We start from the raw sequence: 18,605 nt of genomic DNA, 5'->3' as shown, positions 1-18,605 counted from the left end.
TTAGATAGCTTTCTAAAGCACAGAGACTATCTTTGCCACCTCCTCCACAGACCATTTAGAATTTCCTGCCACCAAACATGAAGATTGTGAATACAATCGGTGAGCCTGAGTTCTTAACATTTTCATTTCTCAGGTTTGTCCATAGCACCCTTCTAAACAGAAACTACACAATCTATAAGTCACCTACTTAGCTTCCACTACGCTCCTGTTGTTTTTTTTTGGGGGGGGGGGTGTTTTATTGTATTTGGTTTGTTTGTTTCTTTGTTTAAGACAGCATATTAAAAGAACAGAAAGAAGAAAGAATTTCTGGTCTTTCAGAAGTGAATTCCAGATCTGTCTAACATCCCACTTCAGCCGCTCTTCCTGTTACCAATTCCATGACCCAGTTAAGGAATGAGAAGATAGGAGGCCCACATTCCCAAGCCAAGCAAAACACTAAACAGCTCTGTTGAGCTGACTAGCCGGGAGCATCTCCTCTTGAAAGCACCACAGGTTCTCCCTGATGCTTAGGGAGGAGTGACATCCTGGTTGTCTAGCCTGGCAAGGGAGGTGAGAAAATCAGCCCCATAACACAGTGCCTCAGGGGGAGGCAACACCCCATAACCCTCTCAAGTTCTTACCCCCACAGACTCATCCCATTTCTTAAATGAAAAAAGAAATTAGCTATCATAATTTCCCCCTCCCATTTCAATTTTTTAATAAGTGGTTGTGATTCCTTAACTTTTTTCTTGAAATTATGAGAGATGATGATGATGCAAATTCAGCATCTTCCAAGTAAAACAAAAAGTTGAAGTTTTATCAGGATAATTTTAAATTGTATATATACTCTATGTAGAATCATAAGCTATTCCTACATTATTTAGTTATTGATCTAGAAAATACCTTTTGGTATCTTGAAAAATATTTAATGTGGTCGATAACATAAGAGTTTCTTAAGCAAAGATTTTGGATAATTTTCAAGTAAATTCTTTTGAGGAGTAATAGGAAGAGAGAAAATTTAAAATAAAAGTTGAAATCAAATATGCCCTGGGTCAGTTTAATCGCAGTCGCCTTCTTATTTTCTACTACAGTGTGAGAGATTTGACCTTGAGCTCTCCGTCATAACACTCAAAGACAGCTGAAGTATTTTATTATTATTACCAGGCCTAATATTTCGAGCATTCACTGTGAACCAGGAAGCGCTGTAAGTGCTTTGCATTTGATATTCATTTCTTGATGGAGGAGGGTCATCTTTCTATCTGTTGTTTTATTGGTTAAGTAATAAAGAAACTGCTTGGCCTCTGATAGGACAGAAAATTAGGTAGGCAAAGTAGACAGAACAGAATGCTGGGAGAAAGAAGCTGAGTCAGTCGGTTGCCATGATTCTCCCACTCCAGACAGACACAGGTTAAGATCTTCCCTGGTAAACCACCTCGTGGGCTACATAGATTATTAGAAATGGGTTAGATCAATATGTAAGAGCTAGCCAATAAGAGGCTGGAACTAATGGGCCAAGCAGTGTTTAAAAGAATACAGTTTCCGTGTAATTATTTCGGGTATAAAGCTAGCTGTGCGGGCAGCCAAGTGCCGGGAACTTAGCCCGCCGCTCCTATCACAACAATTTCTGACCATAAAGATAGGTATTAGCACCCCTGCCACATACACAGGAAGAAAATGAGACTTAATAAATCTTCCATCACTTCCATCTGCCCCAAATCAGACAGAATTCTGGACTTGCATACTTAACCCTAATATCGCACAGCCTTTCAGGGCCCCCTAGCCAATTTGCAGCTATTTGTCCACTAACAGTACCCAACATGACTGCCGTCTCCCCCTCCAGCACCCGTGCCAAAGTCTCCCCTAAGGCTTCGTCCTCCTCCCCTCAAGCCACTGCGGGTTTGTTTTCATTTGTCTTAGCCGAGTTGCCCTCTCAACTTCTCTTTCTTTTCAACCACATTTCCCGAGTGGTCTCCAAACCTACTCTGCCCCTTTCCAGACTTTGTAGGTCTGTGTCTGCCCATTACTCCAGAGTCTCCGGGTCTCCTCCCCAGGAGCTATTTCCCAGGCATCTCTACCAGGATACTAGCTGCCATCCTGATAATCCCTTTGTGTCCCCTTTCCCCTCCCTGTCCCTGTAGCTGATCTCCAACAGAGGCAGCATCCTGGTAGCTAGGATTAAAGGCACAAGGGGGCCATTACCCAAGTTTCCTTAATTTAGGTGCATAGGAATTTGCCTGGGAAAGAATTTGAGTTGATCCCTGCCCGGATCCCAGTCTACTGTGGCGATGCAGGTCTATAAAAGTGATGAGTTCCTGATCTGTAGATAGGGAATCTGATAAGGAAGCAAGGTAAATTATTTATCCTGAGTCACACAGCCCTGGGCTGGTACAGCTCAAAGGAGCTTACCAGCTTCTTCTCGCCATCTGTGGGCTCAAGCCTTGGATTCTGCTGTTGTCAGTGGATTAACCTAAAGGGTGCAGGGTGCAGGACTGTTACTGGGGAGAGGTAAGTCACATAAAAATTGTTCTGCTTGTGACCTCTGCTGTACCTAAATATACCCTCCAGAAAGTGAAGAAATGAGGGCGGGGAGCTCACTGATCAGTTACAGATGTTTACCGCTGTCCCACAAGACCCAAATTTGATTTCTAGCACCCACATCACAATGACCTGTAACTTCAGTTTCAGGGGATCTGGTGCCCTCTTCTGGACACTGAGAGCCCGTGTGTGTGTGTGTGTGTGTGTGTGTGTGTGTGTGTGTGTGTGTGCGTGTAGACACACATAATTAAAAACGAAAAGGAAGGCCGGGCAATGGTGGTGCACGCCTTTAATCCCAGCACTCAGGAGGCAGAGGCAGGCGGATCTCTGTGAGTTCGAGGCCAGCCTGGTCTACAGATCTAGTTCCAGGACAGGCTCCAAAGCCACAAAGAAACCCTGTCTCAAAAAAAAAAAAAAAACGAAAAGGAAGTGGAGAAATATGTAAGTTTTCTGTTAACAAATGATCACCCACCTGTCATCTTCTCCCTCGTGAAAAGGAGCTTGCGTTAAAGGCACAGTGCGTGTATTTCCTGACCGGCATCTCAGTTGGGACTGGGATTGCTCCACAGCCCTCTGCTCCTGTGACTTACACCTGGAAGGCCTGGCGTGCCCCTGCTGTGCCTGCCTGGTGGCTCAGTATGCATTTGTGCTTGTCAGCCAGTGGACCAATTTAGGCCACAACATTTCAGACTTATTTTAAGTGTTTTACCTGTGACTCCTCCCTCCCCTCTGGTCTTTCCTAAACCTCTACATGCAACCTTCATGGACCCTTCCCTATCCTTTGGTCATACCCACTTACCTCAGATTCCCTTTCTTCTCAGTAAACGTGGCCTAACTAACCATTGCCTGTCTAGATCAGTTTGTATGTGCAATCTATCAGTGACCCTGAGAGCAGAACAGATTGCTGCATGGAACATTTTTTAAGGCAGAAATTTGAAGAATTCTTTAAACATTTTCTCACTTTTCATTTTCCAGTTTCCAAATTATTTTTAAAATTTTTGATGAAGTAAATTTTGAGGGAGAAGGGTTTCAAACTGGGACTCTGCTACAATAAAAAAAGGATCATGGCATAAGTTCTCTTACCTCACCCTCTCCTGTTAAAAAGAAAAGCTGGGGCTGGAGAGATGGCTCAACTGTTCAAATATATACAGCTCTAGCAGGGGACCTAGCGAGGTTCCCAGTGTGTATGTGTGTCAAGGTGTGGCTCACCCCAGGGGAATCCAACACCTCTAATCTCTGTGTGTGTGCGCGCGCACGCACGTAAAACACATACCACTAAAGTGATAAAAATATTTTTTTTTCCTTAGAAAAGTTATGGGCTGTTCTATGAGAGATGCTCTTACCAAATTTTCTAGTAAAGAGATACTTAACAGATTTTAAAAAAAAAAAAAAACAATAGTTTTTAAAGGCAAAATCCTCCCTTCCACTTGCCAAGCTGGTTTTTCTTTGCTAACAGTGTCGTGAAGTGCCCCCTACCAGCTTTTCATAGGCCCACAAGGGTCCTTGATGTTCAGTGTCAATAATATTAGAGGGATGAAGCAGCTTTCTCGCCACCAGAGCAAATGCATAAGAATTCTCTGGAAGCATTTTTCAGATTTAGCAAAAAGAAGAAAGGCCAGCAGCTGGGGGATCCAGAGAGGAGACAAACACCATCTGCCCAGGGGTTCCAGCATCAGCTTTCCAAGGGGGGCTCCTCAAGTGAGGCTCTGAGGGGGGCTCCTCAAGTGAGGCCCCAAGGGGGCTCCTCCAAGTGAGGCTCTGAGGGGGGCTCCTCCAAGTGAGGCTCTGAGGGGGGCTCCTCAAGTGAGGCTCTGAGGGGGGCTCCTCCAAGTGAGGCTGGGCATGCAGTGGTGCCTCGGGCTGGGTGGCTCTGCACTAGGAGCTCTGAGATTGCAGGTGATGGTGACAGAAGCTGGGGCAGGAGGGGACAGAGGGGACAAAGGGGACAAGGACAGAGCGCAGCGCCAAGGCTACTGTAGCAGGCGAAGGGGGTGCTCCTCAGTTCCTGAGGGTTGAAGACATGTTAGGACACCCGAACTGTAGCGCTCAGGACTGGCAGGATGTCTCCTCCTGAGGCAGTTTTGTTAGTTCAGGTCACACCTGTCTTGGGGATGTCCTCAGCTCTTAATTCATAAGGCTTATTTCTCAGTTCAATTCATGTGTTCTCCCTCATGAAATACGTCTTTCGGATCTGCTACAGTGGTATCTTTCATCACTCTGGCCTTAACAGTCAAAGAGGGCAGTCACTCAGCAGGCCACCGGGAGCCTGCCTTTAAAGGATCCTGCCACCTTGAGAATGCTGATAGACAGCATCATGACCACCAGCCAACACTTCCTGGTAAGGTCCATGTCCAAGAATCTCCCGTCAGCGAAGACCATCCCACCCTCGGCTTGCAGGCTCGGTCTGGAGGTGGCTCCAGTGTGAACAGGGGAACACTGTGTTCAGACTGGACTGACAGAGGATTAGTCATGGGAATCAATCTTACAGGCACCAAATTATGCTCAATAGTTGTTCAGCACACATTGGTTCAGCATGAAGATTGTCTGAATAAATAGTTCCGGGCTGAATCTGAACTGTTTTGAGCTTCCTTTTTATTGTGGAACAAGACAAACAGATTCATTGAAAAGGAATAGAGAGAAATGGGGATTGGAAAGATGGCTCAGTGGTTGAGAACATGTCCTGTTCTTCCAAGGGCTCTGCGTTCACTTCCCAGCACTCAGGTGGGACATTTCCCACCCCCTGTAACTCCAGCTCCAGGAGATCTGATGCCCTCTTCCGGCCTCTGAAGGAGCATGCACTCATATGCCTGCACACACACACACACACACACACACACACACACACACACTTCAAAATAATAAAAATAAATCTTGTTTTTGATGTGTATGAAGCAAAGGGAATTACAAGAGAACATGAGAAATAATCTTTTACAGAAGATATCTCATAGCAAGCTAAATGCCTCATAAGCAGATATGGTATGGGAGGTCCTTCTGTCTATATGTTGGTTTTATTGGTTAATGAATAAAGAAACTGCTTTGAGCCTATAGCATAGCAGAGCTAGGTGGGGGAAACTGGACTGAATTCTGGGGAAAAGAAGGTGGGGTCAGGGAGAAACCACATAGCCCCGCTGGATACAGACACCAAAACTTTACTCCGTAAGCCATAGCCTCGTGGTGATACACAGATTAATGGAGATGGGTTAAATTAAGATGTAAGAGGTAGCCAATAAGAAGTTAGAGCTAATAGGCCAAGCAGTGATCTAATTAATAAAGCATCTGTGTGGTTATTTCGGGAGTCTGGGCAGCCGAGAAATAAACAAGCGTCCTCCTACAACAAGGGAAATGTTCTTGATTTTGAGTTTAGAATTATTAAGTTGATCTATACTATTTCAATATATAATGTGTGTGTGTGTGTGTTTAGGTTGCTTTATTTTAAAAACTAAATCTAGGTGCAACAATATCAGTGGCTATCTATACTACCTGGGGGTAAATCCCTCAGATATAATTAAAATTACAAGACAATTGGGAACTTTCAGGTGGTTCTTTTCAGTATCCTTCATCCTGAACTGAGAACCTAAGAGTGTGTGTAGAATCTATCTAGGGAACTTGGTTCCCAACTTAAAGGAGCCCCCAAGTCTGAGAAGACCTTTTCCGAGACAGAGGCTCTGTTATTATTGCAGATGAAGCAAGTTGTTTTAGTGACAAGCTGAACATCGTTTGTGGTATTTGGTATTATTACATTATTAGTTTATCACATGGCTCCTACACAGGGTTAACTTCCAGCAATCCACTGTTTTCAGACCAGAATCCTTTATTGTCTTTTCTCCTTTGCTTTGAAATATCCAAAATCTAAATGAGATGGTGTCCAGGATCAGGGATGACACTTCCTCTTCAATCACATATTAACCTGCTGTCGTTAAAGAGCAAGAAGACAGGAGAATCTGCCCCTGCCCCGTCCTTAACAACTCTGTGATTAGGAAGTGACAAGATCCCAGATTCAGCCACCGCATCATCAGCAACTAGCAGAGCCATTGGTCCAGGGGCTCTGGGAGCAGCACTACTGAACTGGACTCCACGTGGACACACAGCCTCTGGGATGCAGGCAGGGCTCTGGGTAACGCCACCTGCAGTAACAACACCCTTAGGACTCTAACCCTCTACTCCCCACTCCACTGCCACTCACCTGGGTACCATGAGGCACATCCTCTGAAGTGTGTTCAAAGGCTTCTTCAGAGTCGCCACAGAAGACGGTCTGATTCCATCTCTCCTCAATCCATATACAGCAGTTGGCTCCCCACCGCCCCCAGGATGAAGTCCAGATTTCTCCCTCTGCAGGGGCCCCTGCGAGCTTCCACTCCTGGCTACACCACCATTCCTGCTGTCACGCCTACAGCTCTGCAGGCCTATTCCCTGCTGACTTTTGCCCTCTGCCTGGCGTGCGCATCTTTCCCTTCATTTGGCTTATTCCTACTTTTCCCCTCTTTTTATTATGAACTATATCTCATAAGCAGAAATTGCACAAAGCACATGTAATCTAAAAGAGCGTCAGCTAACGACCCTTTCCACACCTCCGTAGAAATACCACCGCTCCTCTGACCCTTTCCTTGCTTTCCTTCAAGGTCTTTATCTTTTGTATACACGTTGCTAAGCGATGGCGTGTTCCTGCTTGTTTTGAATGTTGTGTGTCTTGTTCTCCTCCCCAACATTAGGTTGATGAGATTCATCCAGTCATTGAACACAGCTCATTTCCTCTGCTGATACAGCACCGTACAACCAAACCTCCATGCCTGCATTCTACCATCGATGATGACGGGCTGGTTGTCGGGTGAACGTTTATTACCAACAGAGCCCGTAGAAACATTCTTGTCCTTGTAGACTCATATCTAGACGTGCGCGTGTGAGCGTTTGCTAAGACCGGGACCTTGGAATGGAATATGCCTTCCTGGTATGCAAAACAGCTTTTCCAGCTAATTGCAAAGGTTTTCCGAAGAAGTGGCCTACCCAGCACTTTCATCTGCAGTGTGGATGGTTTTGCTAACTTCCGGGCTGTAGGCAAGGCTGTAGAGCATTTTCTTAGTGACTGATGGCGGAGGGCCCAGCCCCTGGTGGGTGGTGCCATCCCTGGACTGGCTGGTCCTGGGTTCTATAAGAAAGCAGGCTGAACAAGCCATGGGGACCAAGGCAGTAAGCAGCTTCCCTTCCCTGGCCTCTGCATCAACTCCCACCTCCAGGTTCCTGCTTTGTGTGAGTTCCTGCCCTCACTGCTTTGGATGAAGAACTGGTATATGAAACAGTGAGTGAAATAAATCCTTTCCTCCCCAGCTTGCTTTTGACTAGGGTGTTTCCCACAATAGTGACCCTCACTGAGACAGTCAGGGACCCCTGCCTGTGTGGTCTCCACCTGTGCTTCCTCTACCATTGTGCTACATACCTTACTGGATGTGGAAAACTGCTGGCCAGGTCCCCAGCTGCTGTCCCTCCATTCCTCTGCTCCATTTAGGCTAAAGTCACATAGTCCTCCGGTTGCTACTCACTGTCAGTGACTGATGTTTGAGGAAGAACCGTCCCCCATAGGTAAACACCGCGTCCCCATTGGTGGAGCCGTTTGGGGGAGGGGATGAAACCTTTAGGAAGTAGGGCCTTGCTGAAGGAAGTGCGTAGCTGGGCGCAAGTTTTGAAAGCTTACAGCCTCACCCCACTTCCAGTTACCTCTTTCAGCCTCCTATTTATAGTTGAGGATGTGGTCTCTCAGTTCCTGCTCTGGCAATCAGTAGTCAGTCACGCCTCCCTCCCCCACCGTTTACAGACTCTCCCTCTGGGACCCGAAGTCAAAAGAAAGTCTTTCTTCCATAAGTCCCTGTGGGTCACAGTGTTTATCACAGCTACCAAGAAGTCACCCATACCATGGCTGAACATCATGGCAGTGTGAAGTCAGACTGGTGTCTGACATATCGGGACTGTCCTGATGAGGTCGTCACATCTGATAGACGTTATTACACCTAGAGTACACAGAGAAAGTCAGAATTCAACCAGGGGAGGGCTGGAGAGATGGCTCAGAGGTTAAGAGCATTGCCTGCTCTTCCAAAGGTCCTGAGTTCAATTCCCAGCAACCACATGGTGGCTCACAACCATCTGTAATGGGGTCTGGTGCCCTCTTCTGGCCTGCAGGCATACACACAGACAGAATATTGTATACATAATAAATAAATAAATAAACATTTTTTTAAAAAAAAGAATTCAACCAGGGGGAAACAGCCTAGTCTCTTAAATAGGATACAGTGTCCAAGAGGAAGACAACGGGGCCGGTCCTCAGTGGCATGTAATAATGTGAAAAGGTGTTTGTAGTGGTACTTTCTGGTCAGGACCACCAGCCCACAAATAATGACAAGGAGCCCTTTATGAATTATGAAAGCTCAACCTTAGCTTAGACTTGTTCCTAACGAGTTCTTAGGACATTTTCCCACATGGTTCATTACCGCCCATCCTGCTTCCTCCACCTTTCTTCTCCCCAAAGTTCGCTCCGTGCCCAGAAGCCCCACCTGTGCTCTCCTGCATAGCTATTGGCCGCTCGGCTTTTCCTTCCACCAATCACAGCAATGCATCTTTGCACAGCTACAAGCATCCCACAACAGGTGTTCGACATTATCACCTCCAAGCAGATGCAAGTTAAAGCTAAGGTGTGCTATCAGTGCAGGCCCTTTAGAGGAGAGCAAAGTCAAAGGCCTCCAAAGACCATGTGGAGGAGACAGAGCCACTGAAACACTCAGTGGGGATGAAAATGGAGAATTCGTTCTGGCACCTTCTTAAAATGTCTTATCCAGATCTCATGTGACTCAAACGCTCTATTCTTACTTCCACACGATGAAGAAGGGCGCAGAACCACGCAAATAACTGTTTGCAGGATTAAAGCCGGAAACCATTCAGAGGGCCGTCAAGAAGTCAGTGGCTGAGCAATCGGCTGCGTATCCACAGGATGAAATACTGCTCAGCAGTGAAAAGGAATGAATTATTGGTGTGGTTAGCAGCATGGATGCCTCTCAGTGAAGCTGGTCTAGAAAAAATAGATCTTAAAAAGTACATATTGAATGTGTTCATTTGTATAAAAATTTTAAAATGAAAAATGACAGTGACAGAATTGTCGCTCTGAGTTGGAGTAAAGTAGAGATGACAGGGGCACAAGGAAACCTTAGGGGCCTGGGATAGATTTCATTTCTCTTTGTTATCTTGGTTATCTTGATTAGTGAATGTGTGCTCATATCAGATATTACCAAGCAGCCATCTCTGCTTATATGTTTTGCAGCACCAGGACTGAACCCACAGTCCTGTACGTGCTAGGCAAGTGCTCCACCTCTGAGCTTCGTTCCCATCCCTTTGTTATTTTTATTTTTGAAACAGGGTCTTGTTAAGTTACCTGGCGTGGTCTTGAATTCTCTGCTTAGCTCGGGTAAAACCTCAAACTTGTAATCCCTGTGCCTCAGTCTTCTAAGTAGGTGAGATTACAGGCATGCACCACCATGCCTGGTTAATTATGTACTGATTGTTAGAAGACAATTATACTTCAAAAACTGTGAAAACGTTCATAACATTATTATTCCCTGAGGAATGAATGTAACTTTAGATCATGGTTTGATGGCTCTATCTGCACAGTCCCTGTTTCCCCGTTTCCGATTCTTAGAAAAAGGTAAAGGTCTGGAATTCAAGTTTATCAAGTTAAAATTAATAATAAATATTGTGTGAACTTTACTAATCTCTATAGACAAAACAAATATATACAACAAGCAACCCGTGTCCTCAAGAAGTTATAATCTAGCAAGAGAAGACCTAAATGTGTTTTAAGTTAAACAGCCTTGCAAGATTTAAGTATCAATTCTAAAAAAACCACAAAAGATTAAAAAAAGAACAGAGAATAATTTACTGTCTATAAAAGGTAGAGGCAAAAAAAAAAACCAAAGTGGGGGGCTGGCAAGATGTCTCAGCAGTTAAGAGCACTTGCTGCTTTTCCAGGGGACCCAAGTTCAGTTCCCAGCACCCACGTTGGGTGGCTGACAGTGTCTATAACTCTGATTCCAGGGAATCCAATACACTACTTAGTACTATCTCTGTGGTTCCATGGCCTCGAGAGGAAATGGTGAGCTTAACTTCAGCTGGAGAAGGGTGGAGAGCTAACGGTCTCTGCCAGAGACCACGTGGTGGGTCTAGGATGGCTTCCTACGGTTATCCTCTTGTGGCCACGCAGTTACCCCTGTGTGGCCACACAGTTACCGTCATTGATTAGCTATGCCTTTCTCATACTCAGTTAGTCCTGGGCATCTGTAAGGGATTATCAGAGTAAAATTACTAAAAGAGTTAGCCTTTAGTTACATTTGATCTTACTGACTTACCAGGGGCCATAACTCAGAGATCAATTCTCCACTGGGATCTTCCACTTTCTGAAAACATAACACACAAGTTAGCATCAAACAACAAGTTTAGTGTATTTTCGTGAATGTCAGGTTTATTAGGCTACAAACAACAACAGCAGCTATAGCTCGTCTGTGAGGGAAGGACAGATTTTTACTGTGGCACTCTTCTCTCGAGACTCAAGGCAACGTGCAGCTGACCCGGATTTCGGTACGGACTAGAGAGAGATATTCTCCATCTTCTGCTTGCTTCTCTTCCCCATCAGCTTAGTTAAGAAATCATTTTCTGTGTCTTCCATCAATAGAAGAAAGCCATTCTGGGCTCCTTGGTCTACACTGTATATAATCCCCCTAACTGCCTAGACAGAGCTGGGGACACTCTTCGGTTTGTTCACACGTTAGCCTAGCTTGGGCCAGAGACCCTCCACTGGGCCAGTCAGCCTAATCACATCACCATGGCTGCTAAAAGCACCTCTGAAACAGTTAAGGTGGAAGCTACAGTTAAGGGGAAGAACGGGATGGCACATGGGAGATGAGATGGTCTGCTCCACAGGCAGCGCCTCCACTACACAGTGTTGGGGCTGTCCTAACTTTAAGAAACATATATGCAACATTGTTTCTCATGGGATTCAGAGTTTTTTTAAAAAAGTAGAAAGGGGACTATTAGGAAAGAGGCAGAGGATTATGGGATGGAAGAAAGGGAGACTAAGAGCGAGTAACAAAGAATGTTATAGCCGTGGGTGAAAACGTTGCAGTGGAACCCATTATTCTGTACGGGGAAGGTAAGCTAATTTTACAAACGTGCATACAAGACCTGCACTGCTGGACAAAACCATGAGGTAGAGCCGAGTGTGCTGACGCCTATCCCAGAATTCAGGAGCTGGCAAGGGGATCCTGATTTTGAGAACAACCTGGTCCATGGAGCAGGTGTAAGGGCACATTGCATCACCAGAGAGTTGGGGGCAGGGATATGAACAGATCAAAGCCAGAGAGTTGGGGGCAGGATGATGGACAGATCAAAGCCACCTTCAGCTACATTGTGAATCTAAAGTTGCCCTGGATCATCCCAGACCCTGTCTCAAAACAAGAGGAAAAAGGAGGAGAGGTTCAGGAAGTATTGACCAGGTTTCTCTGGCCATAGTGGAAACCATGAGCTCTACTGTGGTCTAGAAGTGTCCTCCACAAAATGTATTTGGAGTCTCGAAGACGGAATTAGGTCACAAAGGCTCCATATAGAACTAGTTGGTTTTATTTTCTCCTGTTTTGTGATTCTTTTGGTTGTTTTGCATTATTTTTTGAGACAAGGTCTCATGTAGCCCAGGCTAGCCTTGAACCCAAAATAAACGACATGCTCTCAGGTGCTGAAGTTACAACAGCACACATGCTTAGACAGTGCTGGGGTGGAACTCAGGACCCCTTGTATACTAGGCAAGCACTCAACCAACTGAGCTACATCCTCAGCCGCCCTTAAAGTGTCTTCATCGTAGACAATGGCAAATCTTCCCCTCCCAAGGATGTGGTTTTCAAGATGTCGTCTTAGAAGCAGAGACATCCTCTCCCAGGCAAACAACCTTCCTGGCTTCTTTACTTTGGACTTCCAAATCTCCAAAACAGAAAAAAAAAAACCTGTTTTTTATGAGCTAGCCAGCCTCAGGTGGCCTGTTACACAGACCCCAATGCATGTCCCTTGAGACTACAGTATCTAAGGGAGGTTTCCTTGATGCAGGTGGCCGCTTACATTTACTTGTTTTGATAAACGTTTATGACCTAAGTACTTCTAAACCTTTGCATTTCGCTCATACTTTTAATTCTTTTAACGTTGTCCAGACTGGTGGAAATTTGTTGTTTCCAAGGCTGGCCCACACTAAACAGTCCTTCTGTCTCAGCTTCCTAAGTGACAGGATCACAGTCATGCCCCACCACACAACTATAGCTTATTGGTATCTAGTGATTTCTGTGTAAAAATAAGATTCATCAGCTTCACTTTCTCTTTAATATTGAAATGACTAAAGTTTGTCATCGTAAATTCCCCTAAATATCTAATTTTATAAAGTGATTAATTTTCTAAAACATTTTGGGTACACTAGAGTTGATCTTCGAGAACATGACAGGGCAAATCTATGCCCCTGAAATGACTGGAATTAAGGAATCTAGTGAAAGACGGTGAGTAGCTGTCAACTGCTTCTGACCACGAATTCCCACCCTTTTGACTTTTAACACTGATGAGTTTTGATTCGACTTGCACAGATGAGTTTTGATTCCCAAGCACAGATCATATTTTACAGACTCCCTTGCAGCTATATGTGATGATATGACTGAGTGTGAGCTAATGAGAAGTGAGAATACATGATAGGCAGCACAGTGAACCAATAAGAAGTGAACAAAAATGATAGGTGGTACAGAGGACCGCTTTCTGTCTGACTTACCAAATAAGAGAGAAATAAACATCTATCTATATTGACCAATAGGTTAGGCTATAGTTCTGTAATACACCCTTCAAAGTCAACTCATAAACTTAGTTAATTATAGTCTATTAAATGGTTCAAAATTTAAATTCCCTGCACCACAAAAAGTTTCAAATTAAAATTGTAAAACTAATATGGCAGTTTCCTTACTCTATCAGATCGTCGGTAGTTTCTCAAGTTCCCCTCGTGACCGTGACACACTCCTGCCCTCACACAGGTGCCATCGTGGTCTGTGCTGTGCTGCAGAATACTACATACTCGGGAAATTCTAAACCTAAATCTGTTTCTCACAGGCTGGAGGCTGGGGCTCCAAGATCAGGGATGACGTGCTGCGTCCTCTCATGGCAGAAAGGCAAGGGTAGAGCATTAAAGGCTGGGGAAAGTGTAAGCTCATGAGAGAGAGCTGGACTTGTGTGTGTGTGTGTGTGTGTGTGTGTGTGTGTGTGTGTGTGTGTGTGTGTTTGGGATCTCATATTAGCAAAGTTTGCTTTTTGTCCCGATAACACCACAACCCTGTCTGAGACATGTGTGTGGAGGGGTGGGGGTTACCTGGGTACAAATGTATGTGCTGACACACCTGTACATGTGGATTTGTGTATGTGGAGATCATAGGACAACTTTGCGTGTCATCTCCAGGCGCAACCCACTTGTTTTGGACCCAGGGTCTCTCTCTGGCCTGTGGTGGGTGGATAGGCTGACTATCCAGTGAGCCTAGAGATCTACCTGTCTCCACTCCCCCAGTGCTAGGGTTACAAGCGCGTGCCACCCCACGTCACTGGCATTACAAGTGTGTGCCACCAGGTCACCGGGGTTACAAGTGTGTGCCACCCCACGTCACCGGCATTACAAGCGTGTGCCACCAGGTCACCGGGGTTACAAGTGTGTGCCACCAGGTCACCGGGGTTACAAGCGTGTGCCACCAGGTCACCGGGGTTACAAGCGTGTGCCACCAGGTCACCGGGGTTACAAGCGTGTGCCACCACGTCACCGGGGTTACAAGCGTGTGCCACCAGGTCACCGGGGTTACAAGTGTGTGCCACCAGGTCACCGGGGTTACAAGTGTGTGCCACCACGTTGCCAGGGTTACAAGTGTGTGCCACCACATCACCAGGGTTACAAGCGTGTGCCACCACACCCAGCAGTTCTCACACAGGTACGGGGGACTCAGGTCCTCATGCTCACAAGGCAAGAATGTTCCTGACTGAGCGCTCTCCGGCCCCACCTGTCTGAGTCTTCTCCTAAACATGGCCTCTTTCCACTGCCGTACTCCAGGGATCGGGAGAACAGAAATGAAACAAGCAAATGAGATTTAAGGGCTCTATTTCGGCAGCTTGGATTGAGTATCCAGTTGTCCTTCTGCTGGCCAAGGCTTGCCCTTCAGGGTCACCTCCGATAAACAACTTCCAGTCCTTTCCTAAGAGGAAGAGTGCACAGGAGCACTCGGAAACTGTGTCCAGGTGGAGTCGGGACCCTTCTTTGCTGTCTTCTCCATCCTCTGGGAAGGGTTTGGTGGGAGTTCTTATTTTTCTCATGGGGAAAAAAGTGATAGCTGGGATTTGGAAACATGTCAGTGTTTTGTTCCCAAACCACCCAGCTGACCAGAAATGGAGAAAACCTCACACCCACATGTCTGATTCCAAGCTTCCAAGTTCCTGAAGACCACTCCTACATTGTTCCTGAGGCAAAGGTATTTCTTCACCCATGCATGCAAAGGATCATTCCAGAAAGAGTAAACTGCCCGCAGGCCTCTGTGCAAGGATGTGGGGCAGGGGTCCCTGCCTGTAAGAAGCCCTGTATTCTACCTGTGCAGACAAGAAAACAGAACAACTTGTAGAAGCCTGTTCCCACCTCAAGAACCAGATCTCTTTCTTTATTTTAGTTAATCTCCTAAATTGGACCATCTGGCCTATCAGAATTTAATTTACCTTGGCCCCCATGGCATTGCTTCCTTGTGACCTGCAGGTCCCAAAATGACCACACCCCCAAAAATCCATATTCTGGAGCTTTCAAAACCATCTTCAAGAGTGCATTGTGGGGAAACCGGCCTCCAGCGCTTCCGGGGAGCTTCCCGTTCTCTCACTGAGTGAAAAGCCATAAAGTCTTGATTTAAATGTTTCCTCACTTTTTAAGAGCCAGTATCCCAAGCCGAGGCCTGCGTGCCCCACCCCAGGGAGCAGGGCCTGGTTCCCAGAGTGGCCCTGCCCTAAGCCTCCCCAGGTGTGGACTGATGGGCCCCAGGAGTGAAAGGGAACAGGACAAAGACTGAGGGCAGGCCAGGGCCAGTCTTGAGCTCAGAAACCCCAGAAAAGACCCGGCCAGTTCAACTAGACTTTTACATTTTAAATTATTATTTTATTATGTACATTCTTCTGTTATAAGATGCATAGTCACATCACAGAAAGTTAGCAAAATGAAGAACTAACATGCATAACTAGTGTTGGCATTCTAGACCTTTCTCCAAGACTTAACCATGGATACATTTATTTATATCCTTGCAATCATAATGCACATATTTTTCTAACTCTATGTTTTCCTTTGTTAGCTAATTATAAGAATGTCTTTGTTCTTTTCTGTTTAGAGACTTATTTTTATGGGTTCATAGTTAAGATCTATGGGTGCCCTCAGCGGCCAGAAGAATTGTGGGTGGTTGCAAGCTGACCTGCATGGGTGCTGGGGACTGGCCTGCAACCCACTGGGGGAGGTACCCAGCACTCTCCCGTTCTGAGCATGCTCCCTGTCCCACCTCCCGAATTTGCTTCCCTGCGTTTATGTCCTTAATTAACCTCCTTAGCTATGTTTTTAACAACTGTGAAAAAAAATACTACTGAATTTTCCCCTTAGTTTTGGAAATTTAAGGTCATACCTCTTCCATCCTCCCATTTACAGCTAATGAATAATCCTCCGACCTGCGGTGACACTCCCGGCCCCTCCCTCAAAGGGTACCATCTGTGAAGAGTAGGTCTAAGAACTGGGTGAGGCTGAGGCCTGAACAGCGAGGATCCTAACTTTCTCAGGATCTACAACATAGCAATAAAAGATCTCTGGGGCTAGGTAGAAGGTCAAAAGATACAGGAAGAGGAAGCAGAGATGACTGGTACTGCCTGCCTTGTGTGTGGGGCCCTGTGCCAAAAGAGTGAGTCATCGGGCACTTGCCCTTGGGCAAAGAAGGGGCTGCTGAGCGGTTCCACACCACACCGCTGGCTGCCCCAATGCCTGGCAGAAGGTTCCAGCTCGGGAGAGAAAGGGGACTGCAGGCAAGGGCAGGTGAAGGCCGGGACCCTGGAGGTACAATATGCAGAGAAGCTGAGAGGCGGAGTGGAAAGTTACTCAAACATGGACCTGGAGGCTATTTCACCCTGCCCCACAATGGGCACCACTCCCTGCTGGATCTAGCATGTCCTCCTGCCTTGTTCTAATCTGAGTGTTATCTTTTCCACAGGATACCTCCTCCTCGGTTGCTCTTTCACCTCACAAGGTGAAATAAAGGTCCTTTTGTATCTGAGAGCAGCTCCCTCAAACCATAATGGCAGTCCTGTGACCACTGGTTACTGGACCACTGCTGGGCACTGCCACTTGTCCCCAGGACCACCTCAGGACCTGTGTGGGAGTCTCCTTCCCTGAGCTCTGTTCTCTCTGGTTTGCATCACTACCTGGACCCAGAGCCATTCTTCTCCCAAGCCATGCTCCCTGCCTGGGTCCCAGCACACTGTGACTGACAATTAGATATCCCTACCAGGATGTTCCTAATACAGCACAGTCTGAGCAGGCCCAGGAGCCCAGTGTCTCCCTGTATACTGGTCCCACTGCTTCCAGTCTGTGAGTGACACCGCTGAGCACCTGGTCCTCACACTAGCTGTGTGCAAAACTGCTAGACTTGAGTACCATCCAATGAAGTACCAAAAAGCGTTCTCGGACCCATCCCCTCCTCCCAGCCACCTCACTCCAGAGCCCAAACAGGTGTTCCTACAGTCTCCACACGACTGCTGACCTGGGGCTCCCTCTCAGGCTCTGCAGTACCTTCAGACATGCAGTATGCTCAGATTAAGGGTAGATATGGGAACAGGGAAGTATATATGTTAATTAAGGGAGCCATTTTAGGGTTGGCAAGAGACTTGACTCTAGAGGGGTTCCCAGGTGTCCGTGGAGATGTCCCCAGCTAGATCCTTGGGCAGCTGAGGACAGGGCACCTGTACTGGCCCTATCCTATAGCCATACTGATGAATATCTTGCATATCACCATAGAACCTTCATCTGGCGATGGATGGAGATAGAGTCAGAGACCCACATTGGAGCACCGGACTGAGCTCCCAAGGTCCAAACAAGGAGCAGAAGGAGGGAGAACATGAGCAAGGAAGTCAGGACCGCGAGGGGTGTGCCCACCCACTGAGACGGTGGGGCTGATCTAATGGGAGCTCACCAAGGCCAGCTGGACTGGGACTGATGGAGCATGTGATCAAACTGGACTCTCTGAACGTGGCGGACAATGAGGGCTGACTGAGAAGCCAAAGACAATGGCACTGGGTTTTGATCCTACTGCATGTACTGGCTTTGTGGGAGCCTAGTCTGTTTGGATGCTCACCTTCTTAGACCTGGATTGAGGGGGAGGACCTACGACATCCCACAGGGCAGGGAACCCTGACTGCTCTTTGATCTGGAGAGAGAGGGGGAAGAGATGCGGGAGGGGGCGGGAAATGGGAGGAGGGGAGGAGGTGGAAATTTTTAATTAAAAACAAATATAAAAAAAGCCTAGAACAAGGGGTGCTGGAGCGTCCTATTCCAGATCTTCACAGGCTCGCACGTATGCAGCTCATGTTTACAGCGGGGACAGAGCAGACATGGAGAACTCTCCAAAGATGCTTGCGGTCACACAGGAATGACTCTTTCATGGCTAAGCACTCAGCCTCTCCTTATAGCCCACTGGGTCACACTCACGTGAGCTTTATTGCCTTTGGCCAGTCCCTCCTCCACCTTGTGTGTACTTCTGTGTCCCTCCTGTGGATGCTGTTTGTTCTTCCCAGCTTCACCGACTGCTAACACCTTCCCTCAGTGCCTTTGAGTCCCCCCCCCCCCCCCCGCTACTCCCCTGTGACGCAGGCACCTGTGTTTACCTGTGGAATTGTGTTTACTGCACAGTGTGCTGGCATTCTTTACACGGCTGCATTCCCTTTTGACCCCCTACCTCCCATGCTTTACATAGAAGGCTGTGAAAGGTTCTTCTTTGACAGTC

The sequence above is a fragment of the Microtus pennsylvanicus genome, chromosome 1 (genome assembly GCF_037038515.1).
Source record: "Microtus pennsylvanicus isolate mMicPen1 chromosome 1, mMicPen1.hap1, whole genome shotgun sequence".
Taxonomy (NCBI): domain Eukaryota; kingdom Metazoa; phylum Chordata; class Mammalia; order Rodentia; family Cricetidae; genus Microtus; species Microtus pennsylvanicus.
Note: the sequence above shows the minus strand (reverse complement) of the source record.